Source organism: Sorex araneus, chromosome X, assembly GCF_027595985.1.
Source record: "Sorex araneus isolate mSorAra2 chromosome X, mSorAra2.pri, whole genome shotgun sequence".
NCBI classification, from domain to species: Eukaryota; Metazoa; Chordata; class Mammalia; order Eulipotyphla; family Soricidae; genus Sorex; species Sorex araneus.
In genome coordinates, this window is record NC_073313.1 from 249988832 (window position 1) to 250000676 (window position 11845).

The window sequence follows — 11845 nt, forward strand, 5'->3', positions numbered from 1 at the left end:
CTGGACTATATTGGAAGAATTCTTGTCTGTTCCTGCTGCCATGAGAGAGACACATCAGATTGCCACAGCCTGTGAAATAAACCACCCACCTGGTCCATGGAGCGAATTCAAGGCCAGAAAAGTCAGCCTTACTCAGCTGTGCCATATGGGAGAGAAGAAACAGTGCTTTCCTCCATATGGATTTGTCACACATTAATAAGAGGCATTTGCTTTTTGTATCAGCCAAATGCCTTTATTCCTAAAATACATGAAAAGACGTGCTTGGCTTAACTTGCCAGGGAATTGGAGACGTGCTTCATAAAGCAAATCAAAACTAAAACTGTGTTGGGCCATTCTATCCCTAACGCATTGAAGAGACATTCCTACCAATGGACAGCTAATCCCTTTAATGAGCAAAATACCCCGAGGCTCTTCTGGAGAAAGAGTCCAGCTTTTAACCACCTCGTGTGCAGCCACAGAGTATAGAACTTCAGAGCAGGAAAATATCTTAGCGATCTTCATACACTCCCCTTTTCTATGTATGCCATGAGATCAGAGAGCAAAGCAGTTTTGTACAAGAACTATTCAACTATGTGTGTTGGACCCAAATCCGGAGATTTTGTTTTTTACGATTAATTCTCACGTGTCATGATTAATCTTTATTCACTGAATAATTTTCTTATCATGTATTTGCTGCTCTCTCTTTCCCCGTCTTCTGATCCATTGTTCACAAATTCAATAGACAATGGATTCTGATTTCCTTACTACCTATATTCGAGTGACAAACTTTATATTGATGTCTTTATTCTTTTCTAAGATGCCACCATGTTTCTCATCACTAGAAAGCTAAGATATAAGAGAATAGGAAAAAGAATAGCAATAGTTGTGCCCTGAATTAATTCCTCATGAAACGACCTTAGAAGGCTGCATCTTTGGACCAATCACGGAAAGAACAAATTGTCAAGTTGGGTGCTCCACATATTTCTCTTTTCTTTGTGTCCTTTGCACATAGACAAGTATAACTGCCAAAAGTCACACCAGATGCACAAAATGATTCAAACACAAATACAGAGCTTTCAAAGTTATGATTTTCTTGTCACTGTCATCCCGTTGCTTATTGATTTGCTCAAGCGGGCACCAGTAACGTCTCCATTTCGAGACTTGTTGTTACTGTTTTTGGCATATCGAATACCCCAGGGGTAGCTTGCCAGGTTCTGCCTTGTGAGTGAGATACTCTCAGTAGCTTGCTGGGCTCTCCAAGAGGGGTGGAGGAATAAAACCCGGGTCGGCCACATGTCAGGCGAATGCCCCACTGCTGTGCTATCACTCCAGTCCATGATCTTCTTAAGGGAACAAAATGAATTTTCCAGAGGTCCTCCCGATCAGGTGTGGTGTCTTGGTGCTAGTCTCAGCCTGGGCTTTTGGACTCAGAGGCTCCATATCTGGACATGCTCCCGAGGCCTGTGTCTACACAGGAGATGCAACCCATGAATTCACTGTAAGAAAGCTTGGATCTCTCCCATGGTGTGAAAAACCATAAGACCTAATTTATTAATAAAATAAAGGTAATGTTGTATACATCTTAGTGTTACATCGATTGACGGAGATATGATATATTAAACAATTATCACAGAAAAATTTAATAAAACAGGAGATTAGTCTGGAGAGAGAGTACAGTGGGTAGGACGCCTGCTTTCCTGACCGGGGCTAAATCCCATATGGTTCCCCTGGCAAGATCCCTGAGTGCAAAATCAGAAGTAAGCCCTGAGCACCAGAACAAGTAAAAACAGTTATCTATCTCCTTTATATCATTCTGAAGTTTAAAGTTAGTGGCTGCCTTGCGTGGAGCAGTTTTCCTTACTAACAGAGATACAATTAATTTTGCCTTAAGAAAAATGAGCAGGAAAGTAAAGCTTAACTTCAGTGAATTATTCTTGAAAGTCTGTTATCTCTGAAGTTATCTCTCCTCATCAGAAAGTAATGTAAGATGGTTAGTGGAAGGGAAAAGTAAGCTTTAAAAATGAAAAGGAAAATGATAGCAGAGGAAATAAATACTCTTAGTGGTCAGAGAGTAAGAGAAATACACCCAAACCTTGAAGTGGTAACTTCAGTTTTATTATCTTTGTTAAAATATATTAAAAGAGGGCTGAAGTGATAGCATAGCGGGTAAGGTGCCTTGCACGTGGCCAACCTGCGTTCAATTCCTCTGTCCCTCTCGGAGAGCCTGGCAAGCTATCAAGAGTATCTTGCCAACATGGCAGAGCCTGGCAAGCTTACCCGTGGTGTATTTGATATGCCAAAAACAGTAACAACAAATCTCACAATGGAGATGTTACTGGTGCCAGCTCGAGCAAATCGATGTGCAACAGGATGACAGTGACAGTGACAGATTGATATAATATTAGAGGTTCACAAACTTCTGGGGACATGGTTTATGATATATATATATATACATACATAAAAATATATATGCAGTTGTTGGATGAAAGTTCATCACAATACCCAGTATCTGATGTTCATCCATAAAACATATCTTAGCATTTGTAGTAAGTTTTGCTGAAAATTGAGTTCATACTTAAGATAAAAGTGTTTTAATTAGGGGCTGGAGCAATAGCACAGTGGGTAGGTCAACCCAGGTTGACCACAAGCACAGTGCCTTGCTTGTGGTCAACCTGGGTTCGATTCCCAGCATCCCATATAGTCCCCTGAGTACCGGCAGGAGTGATTCCTGAGTGCAGAGACAGGAGTAACCCCTGTGCATTGCCAGGTGTGACCCAAAAAGCAAAAAAAAAAAAAGTGTTTTAATTAAAAAAAGAAAAAAAAGTGTTTTAATTTGTGAACTAATGATGACTCCTTATTGAAGTTTTCTTTAAAGAAAAAAAAAGATAACGGTTCATTGTCTTATTTTTTACTCTCCAGAGATCTCTCCAGCACTCTTGCTTCTAAAATAAAGCCTGGAGAACTTAAATGAGAAAGTTGCCCAAGAACACGTGCCTATTAGAGAACCTTCTGTCCATGTGTACCCAGAACTGTATGTCCCTACAGTTTAGTAAAGACGATGAGTTGGCAACCAATGCAAAAATAGCACCACTAATTGAATCAATACGATATACAGTTTGGAGATGGAGTGAAATGGACAGTTTGTTTGCAATTTTATTTTGAAACAATCTGTCCCCCAAAATGCAGGGGAATGCTTGGTCTACACTAGAGCTTCTATTTAAGAAAATGGACAGGGCGAAGGGGGAACCCTAGTACATTATAACAACAGAAGATTAGGGAACAAGAAATAAAAAGAAATCTAGTATTTACTTCAATATTACTGTTTATTACTGATGTTGATATAAATTGATGTAAACTATTTGGAAAAGACTTTCTGTCTTATCATACCTATTCTTTAAATCCAAAGTTCTAAGAGGTTTGGTTTTCACTCCCCAAATTTGATTCCCCAAATGTCTTGTCATCTGTTTGCACACATGTTAACTATATATGAAACAACATAAAAACTAAAAAAAAAGCCAAAGAGATAGTACAGAAGGTAAGGCACTTGCCTTGCCTGCAGCTGACCCAGGTTCAATCATTCACACCACATATGGACCCCTGAGAATCGTCAACAGTGATGATCCCTGAGTGCAGAGCCAAGAGTAAACCCTTGGAACCACTGGCTTTGGTCCAACTATCACCACCTTCCCCAAATAAAAACTCAATAAAAGAGAAATAATTAATACCATGCATACATTGAACTATACAATAGAGACATATTCTTTCAAGTAGATATTCAATATTTATTTTTAGTAGCTGGAGTGATAGCACAGCGGGTAGGGTGGTTGCCTTGCATGTGGCTGACCCGGGTTTGATTCCTCTGCCCCTCTCAGAGAGCCCAGAAAGCTACCAAGAATATCTTGCCCACACAGCAGAGACTGGCAAGCTACCCGTGGTTTATTCAATATACCAAAAACAGTAACAGCAAGTCTTACAATGGAGACCTTACTGGTGCCTAAATCGATGAGCAACGGGATTACAGTGATACAGTGATATGTAATAGTGTTATTGATAAGGATAATTTTTTCAATGGAATACTTTATAACTCAAACTAAAATAAACTCTGGCTTATTGTGGTATAAAATTCCATCAAATTCTCTTTGTTATTTAAACTTTTCTAAATAGGATGAACCTGGAACTCCCAGCAAAAGTCTTTTGTTATACAAACAATGAAATTTTTTGCTTTAGTGGTGGTGTCCTTTTTTATAAATTATAAAAAATTATAGTACCTTTTTTGTAGGATTGTTTTCAGTTTTACAAGACGGGGTAAACCAAAAATAATCTACATGGAGTTCAACCATTATAAATACTAGGTCACTTCTGGCTCACTTCTCTGAGCCCCTCCATACGGGGTGGGTCCCAGAAGCTTCCACACCCAACCTACACTATATTAGGCCCCAAATCATGGCTTCTGACATGTGTGGCCTCTTAGGTGGCCGCACAACAGATACTCAACAAATGACACAATTTTCAGTTATTCGTCTTATCATTTGGTAAAGACAGCCAGAGAAGACAGGAAACAACCTGTAATAGTCCCTCAGTATCTTCCAGTGTGGGTAACTTTGAATACTCACCTCAGCACAGGAAGAACACTAGAAAACCAATGGGGGAAATACGTAGAAGCCCACCAAGCTCAATGAGAAAAAAACAATATCACCGAAGATATGCCTTCGTGACACTTTGATGAGGGTTTTCAATGAGTTCAAAGAAATGATAGCATGGGTAGTCAGCAAAGCACAAGGAAAGATAGGAATAAACGTGAAAAAAATGACTACAATCAGAAATGACAGAAATTAAGAACATGGCGGTAACTTTTAAAAGTCAATTGAAGCTCTGCACAGCAGAAGCTGAGCTAAAGATCAAGATAAATAAGTAATTAGAAAAAATATAAACACGAGATCAAGAACTGTCATTGTTAATAAAGTTTCTTTTTTCGTTCTCTTTTTATGCTAAATTTAAAACTTTGGAATTTTTTGTACAAGATACACATTTTTTTTTCTGAACAAAAATACTTTTACAGATGTGCAACTGATACAGAAAACACTGCACATACTTAATATAGATACATTTTGTTGCATCTGAACATAAGCTTATACACCAGTGAAACCATTACCACTGGTAAGAAAATAAATATATTCATTATCTTCAAATTTTTCCTCCTTTCTTGTCCTTTTTCTGTGGGAATAACTCAAATAAAGAAGGACTCCCAATATTTTCAATGTACATTATAAGTTTTCTAGCTAGAGACACTATAATATATGGTAGAGCCCTAAAGTTTGTTCAATAGGAGTAATTGAAACTTCACACCCTTTGAATTCTTCATTTCTTCTAATCCCTGATCACCTACTTCCTCTGCTTCTCAGAGCCTGACAATTTAAAAATAGGATTATGGAGTATTTGACTGCTCTAAGGGAGGCTTACACCATTTTGTATTACATTCTCTAAATTCATCCATAAGGTTGAATATGCCAGGATTATCTACTTAATAAATTGTGAATAATTTTTTATAGCACGTACATACTATATTTTATATTCATATTTTGGTGAATATTGAATTTATTTTAATATTTTAGCTCTTATGGAAAACATGGCAAAGGTCATGCAAATGTATCTCTTCAATATATCTGATTTCAATTCTTTTGTACATAAACACAAAAGTGGAATTTCTGGCTCATATGGTATCTCTATTTTTAATTACTTGAGACAATTTTATTATAAATATTTTCATAATTACCTACATTTATATCACTATATCACTGTATCACTGCCATTTCGTTGTTTGTCAATTTACTCGAGTGGGTAACAGTAATGTCTCTATTACATTAAGCCCTGACATTTTAGCAACCTCTGAGATTTTAGCAACCTCTCCTTACTTGTCTTTCCCAATGATTGAAGGCTCTTTCAGGGTCAGGGCAATGAGACCTATCTTTACTGTTTTTGGCATATTGAATACACCAGAGGTAGCTTGCCAGGTTCTGCCATGCGGGTGGGATACTCTTGGTAGCTTGCCAGACTCTCCAAGAGATATGTATATATCTGGGATATGAATATGCCACAGGGAGCTTTTCAGGCTTCCTGAGCAGGTAACATATTTATATATGTATGTTAAATGCATATCATATTTATAGAGGTACATGATAATCTGCTTAAAATTACTAATTATTAAAGTGATACATATCAAAGTTATAATAGGGTTATCACCATGCTTCTTTGGGGATACTATTGTCATGTGTAACTATATACATATATACATATATATACATATATATACATTTATATATATACATATATATATATATATACACACACATATTCAATTCCTCTGCCACTCTCGGAGAGCCCGGCAAGCTACCGAGAGTATAAAGTCCACACGGCAGAACCTGGCAAGCTACCCATGTGTACTGGATATGCCAAAAACAGTAACAATAAGTCTCTCAATGAGAGACATTACTGGTGCCCACTCAAACAAATCGATGAGCAATGGGATGAGTTAAATATATATATATATATATATAAGACCTGTTATATATATGTACATATATGTACATATATATATATATAACAGGTATTTGGAGAAAATCTGGAGAGATTTGAACCCTCCTACATTATTTTTGGTTAGAATACACTTTTAACTGTACATATCATTGCAAAGCTTGTCATTTCATGTGAACAATTTAGAGGAAAACAAGGTTTAAGTTCATTTGAACTGCTACAATATAAAACCTAAGTTGCAGATATGTAGGTATGTCTGTGCTTCTTTAAATTGATAACTGATGTTTACTCCCTGTATAATCTCTGGGGAGCGGGGAGTGACGGCTCTCCCCTGGCTGCCCAGGTTGGGAGTGGCCCCAAGCCAGGTTGGGGTGGCCCAGGCCATAGGACGGACGGAGGAGAAAATGAAAGCCAAACCAGTTGGTCAACCAGTTGGTCAACCTGTTGCCTTTTATTCCATTCTCCCCATGCGCCTGTTCCAGTCTCTCTGAGCTCCCCATTCTAGTCTCACACTGTTCCTCATTCCCGTCTCCTCCTGTTTCTCCAGCTCATCTTTCCATGCTCCATCTTGCTGCCTGCTCTCTCTCTCTCCTCTCCTCCCACTTTCTCGTCTCTCCAACTCCCTTGTCTCTTTCCAACTGTCTCTCCATGCCTAGCACTCTGCACTCTGGACCAGTGCTACACCCAGTCCATAGCAAAAATCAACATAAGAAAGCCCTTCCTGACTGCCCATCAGCTCAAGGGCGGAAACACCACCTAAGTCCAATAACTTAATTCTCCTTAGTCCAATAACTTAATTAACATCTTAATTCTACTTCTTCATACTAGTTATTTTTGTATGGACACAATAAGAGATACTTTGAGGCTTGTAGGGCAGCTCTCCTGGGAACATCTTGCTACAGACTCAGACTACAATGCTCAGGCCAGATCAATCATTCTTAAGCCTAGCAGGGTCCGAATCTAGTTATTACTGTTTTTGGATCATGACAGAATTTGTCCATGACCAAGCTCTTATAGTAAAGCGTTAGGCACTTTGGCCAGGCCCATCTCGATGCCAGGGTAGCACATAGCTCATCGCTTGTCCTGGGTCCATCTAGTCCTTTGTCGGGACTCTGCTTTTGGAGGTGGTAGGAAGTTAGGGCAACTGAGGCTTAAGTCAAGAGAACAGATGTCCAGGAGGTAAATATCATTCAGAGTAAATTAACTCCCACGTTACAAAAGCATAGCATTAACTGTCTTCTTGTGTCCATACAAAAAAAGACATTGTTCTGAATTAACTATGCAAAGGACTTAAGGAGAAGAGAAAAACAATATTTACAAGTTAACAGAGCACAAAGAAAGAAGTTACAAATAAACACAGAGGAATGGGAGCACTGTGATGAGAGTAACCCAATAAACCTAAGCTCCCTGTGGCAAGGCGGAAAGGACAAACCAATGTTATCCTACACTCCCATTCTACTTCTTTCTGTTCTTACTGGGGCAGTGGTATCATCTTTTCTGTGAAATACATCATAAGGAATTTCTACAACACTGCCCCATCAAAACTTTGAAGGGGGCTCCTGTTTCTGGGCATCTTATTCATTGTTTTATACATGTTCACTTGTTTCTAAATACTTTCTAAACCATCTGTTTTTAATTGTAAACTTCTGGCTGTGTTGAGATATACATTTAAGATTATTTTTAAAGGTACTTGAATTATGATAGCAAAATGATTGATAAAGTCCCAACATTTGGGTAATTAAGGAAACTACTAGGTCAGGAAAAGTAAATACACATCAATATATATTTATAATAAATGTATTAAATCTAAGAGAGCCTGCGGAAAATTGAAATAATTTGAGAAAGCCAATGTTGTGACTTTGCAATCAAAATTGAAGAACAAAAATGGATTGTAAGCTGAAATTGTACTTGTATATGTGCACCAATAAATATGTGATTAAGCAGGTTTGGGTATGTAGCCAATCACCATTTTCCATCCCTCTACCTACAAACGCAATAACTGAAGATAACAATCATTCTTTCAATTCACTATACTGTAGATGATAATCTAAGCTTTTGTACAGATGCACAATACTGCTTTGCTTGGGGTTTCCCATAGTTGTAGTCAAGCGGAACTTAAATTCGGGACACTGAAATTTTTCTGTCTCTTTGCATTTGTATTTTTACATCCTTTCCTCTTCATCTGATTACCATTATATGATCCTTCCACATAGTTTCCCCACCAGAGAGTTAGACTCTGACATGAATGTTCAAGCTTCATCAAAGTGTGAAGAAGGATTTCTGCCCAGTTATTTTTCTATATTCTGCTGGTTATGGATCATCTCATTTTGTTTGTTTTGTTTCAGGGTTACATAAAGAAGTGCTTGATACTTATATTTTCCACATTAAGATTATTTGAAACAGCTATTAGTCTTCTCCTGGCTCCCAAATTTTTGGGGGAAAAATGTTCCTTGTCATTTTAAGCACCTTGTAAATGAAACCATTTTGATTTTTCTGATAACTCTGGTTACTCTCTTATATATCTTCCCTAGTTTATTTGATGCTAAATTTTCACATAGCACTGAACAATACTTTTTTCTTATGAGAAGTCTTTATCATCCTCCTGAACCCCAAAGAAATCCAGGCCCTAGTGCCCAGACCTGGGAATTTGTCACCTTACATGGTCCAGGAACATTGCCAATTTAAACAAGATTACAGATCTTGAGAGGGGATGACAATATTGAATTATCCAGGTGGGTCCAATTGGATCACATGTATCCATAAAAGTAGAGACTCTTTCCTGAAAGTATACAGAGTGAGACCGATATGGAAGAAGGGTCAGAGATGAGACAGGAGAAGGATTTGAGGTAGCACTGTTACAATTGAAGATGACAGAGAGAAGCCAGGAGCCAATGAATATGATGGCCTCTCGAAACAGGGGGGTGGCATTCACCTTACAGGCAGTGAGACAACAGGGACTTTGGTTCTTTAAACCCAAGACACAGAATCCTACCAACAACCCAAAAAGTATCTCACCCCCCGACAGAGCCTGGCAAGCTACCCGTGGCACATCCAAAGTAACAAGTTTTATGATGGAGACGTTACTGGTGCCCGCTCGAGCAAATCAATGAGCAATGGGATGAGAGTGACAGTGACAGAAACAGTGTCTTTGCACTTCATATCCTCTAAGTTTCATTCTTCACCTACAACATATTTTACTAAATTATATTTTTGAATATAATTGTAGTTATCATGCCTTTCCTGTCATAATTAAAGCTCTCCAAAAAGTTCTGTGCTTATATATTTTAGAGTTTCCACAAAATAGTCTAAATGTGCCAAAGTAAAATTTAGTAAGAGTGAAGAGAAATAAGAAAATTTAAATGGGAAAACATGAATAGACCAATAACAGTACAAGTTTTCATCCAAAGAAAGAGAATATTGGTCTTATATCGTATAATATACTGTAGACATTGCTTAAGTTAAGTCTTCATTAATAAGTAAAAGACTGCAATGAAAAAAATCACTGAATGTAAAAACAAACTGATTAGACATTAAACAATCAATAGAAATGAAACGCTAATTGATTCGTGAAAAATATATGCAATCTTTCAGCAAGCTAGGAGTAAACGTACCTCTCTTAATCTAGCAGAGGGCAACCATTGCACCCTCTGTGAGTGCCATGCTCAGTGAAGTTTGTCCTGTCCTTTAAAGAAGTTCTCACTAGTGTGCAAGCACCTTTTGTGTGCTGTGTAAACTCCTTTTGCCCAGGCGACGCTAAGAGTGCTCACACATTAAAGGATGTTCGAAGACTCTCAGGGCAACCCTCTCTCGCCGCCCACATTCAGTGCTCTCCAACCACTTCCCCACCTGGGACGGGGAAGGAGGAACAAGGGCCAAGCTGGTTGGAGATTAGTTGCTGTTTATTCCATTCTTGTCTCTCCCAAACTCTCTCCACAACTTTCACAACTCTCTCCCCAACTCACTGCCAACTCTCTCCAACTCTCTCCCAGCTCTCTCCAACCCCCTTACTCGCTCCACAATGCTCTCTTCAACTCTCGCTCGCTAACTCTGCCTCTTGCTCTGCCCACAGCTCCACTCTGCCTCTCTTAAACTCTCTACCTCTTTTAACTCTGTCCCCCTGCTCTCCTCAGCCACCACTTTTACCACCTCTTCTCTAACCACGCCTCCAAAACCACCCTTCCCCCTCCCCCCTCTCCAGAAGTTCAATGAACATGTTTTTCCAGTCTTCCTGACCACCTGCAGCCCACCAGGGTAAAACAGAACTTAGGGTGTATTTCTCCTCTCCTTAGACCCTAATTTACATCTTAATTTTACTTCCTAGTACTTGACATTCTGTATGGACACAGTAATAGACACAATTAGGCTTGTAGGATGACTCTCCTGGGGACATCTTGCCACAAACTCAGACTATAGTGCTCAGGCTGGATTAATCATTTCTAACCTGAGTAGGGTCCAAATTTAGTTATTACTTTTTGGATCATGACAGAACTTGTCCATTACCATGCTCTTAACTTATAGTTAAGCATTATGGCCTGGCCCATTTTGATGCCAGGATAGCTCACCACTTGCCCTGAGTCCATCCAGTTCCTTGTCGGGACCCAGCTTTGGGGGGATCTAGGAAGTAAGGGCAACTGAGGCTTACATCGAGAGAGCAGATGTCCAGGAAGATAATATTATCTGGAGTCAATTAACTTCCCAGTTCCAAACCTCTCTTTTTAACTGTCTTCCTGTGTCCATACAAAAAGTAATTGCTTTGAAGTAACTAACCATGCAAAGGACATTAAGGAGGAGAGAAAAACAATATTTGCAAGTCAGCAGAGTCTGATTAGGAAGCAAAGGTAATGGACGGGTTGGGGGAGCAATCAACAAACCCAAGCTCCCAGCGGCCAAGGACAAAGGGCAAACCAATGTTATCCTATACCCTATGTTTCTTACAAAACTTGTTTCAAGGCTATGGATTTCCTAAACTGTCCATAAAGTTCTGTGTTATTCCTTCAAATATGAATGAATGAATCTAGCTTGATAGGGTATTTTTGGTGAGGTTGTCATTTTGTTGAGGTTTTGTACTAAATCCCTCCAATCGCTTCTGATTATTAGAACTCTCCTTTGACAGATCTGCTGTAAATCTTATGGGTTTCCCTTTACGTACAAGTTCCTTCCTTATCTTGTTGCTTTCACTATTAGGTGTCTATCTAAGATTTTGTCATTTTAAGTACAATGTGTCTGGGAATTTTCCTAATTGAGTCTATTTTCACTGGGATCTTTCAGACTTTTTGGATCTCTATGCCTATCTTCCTCAACTCTAGGAAAATCGTATAGATAATTTTATGATTGT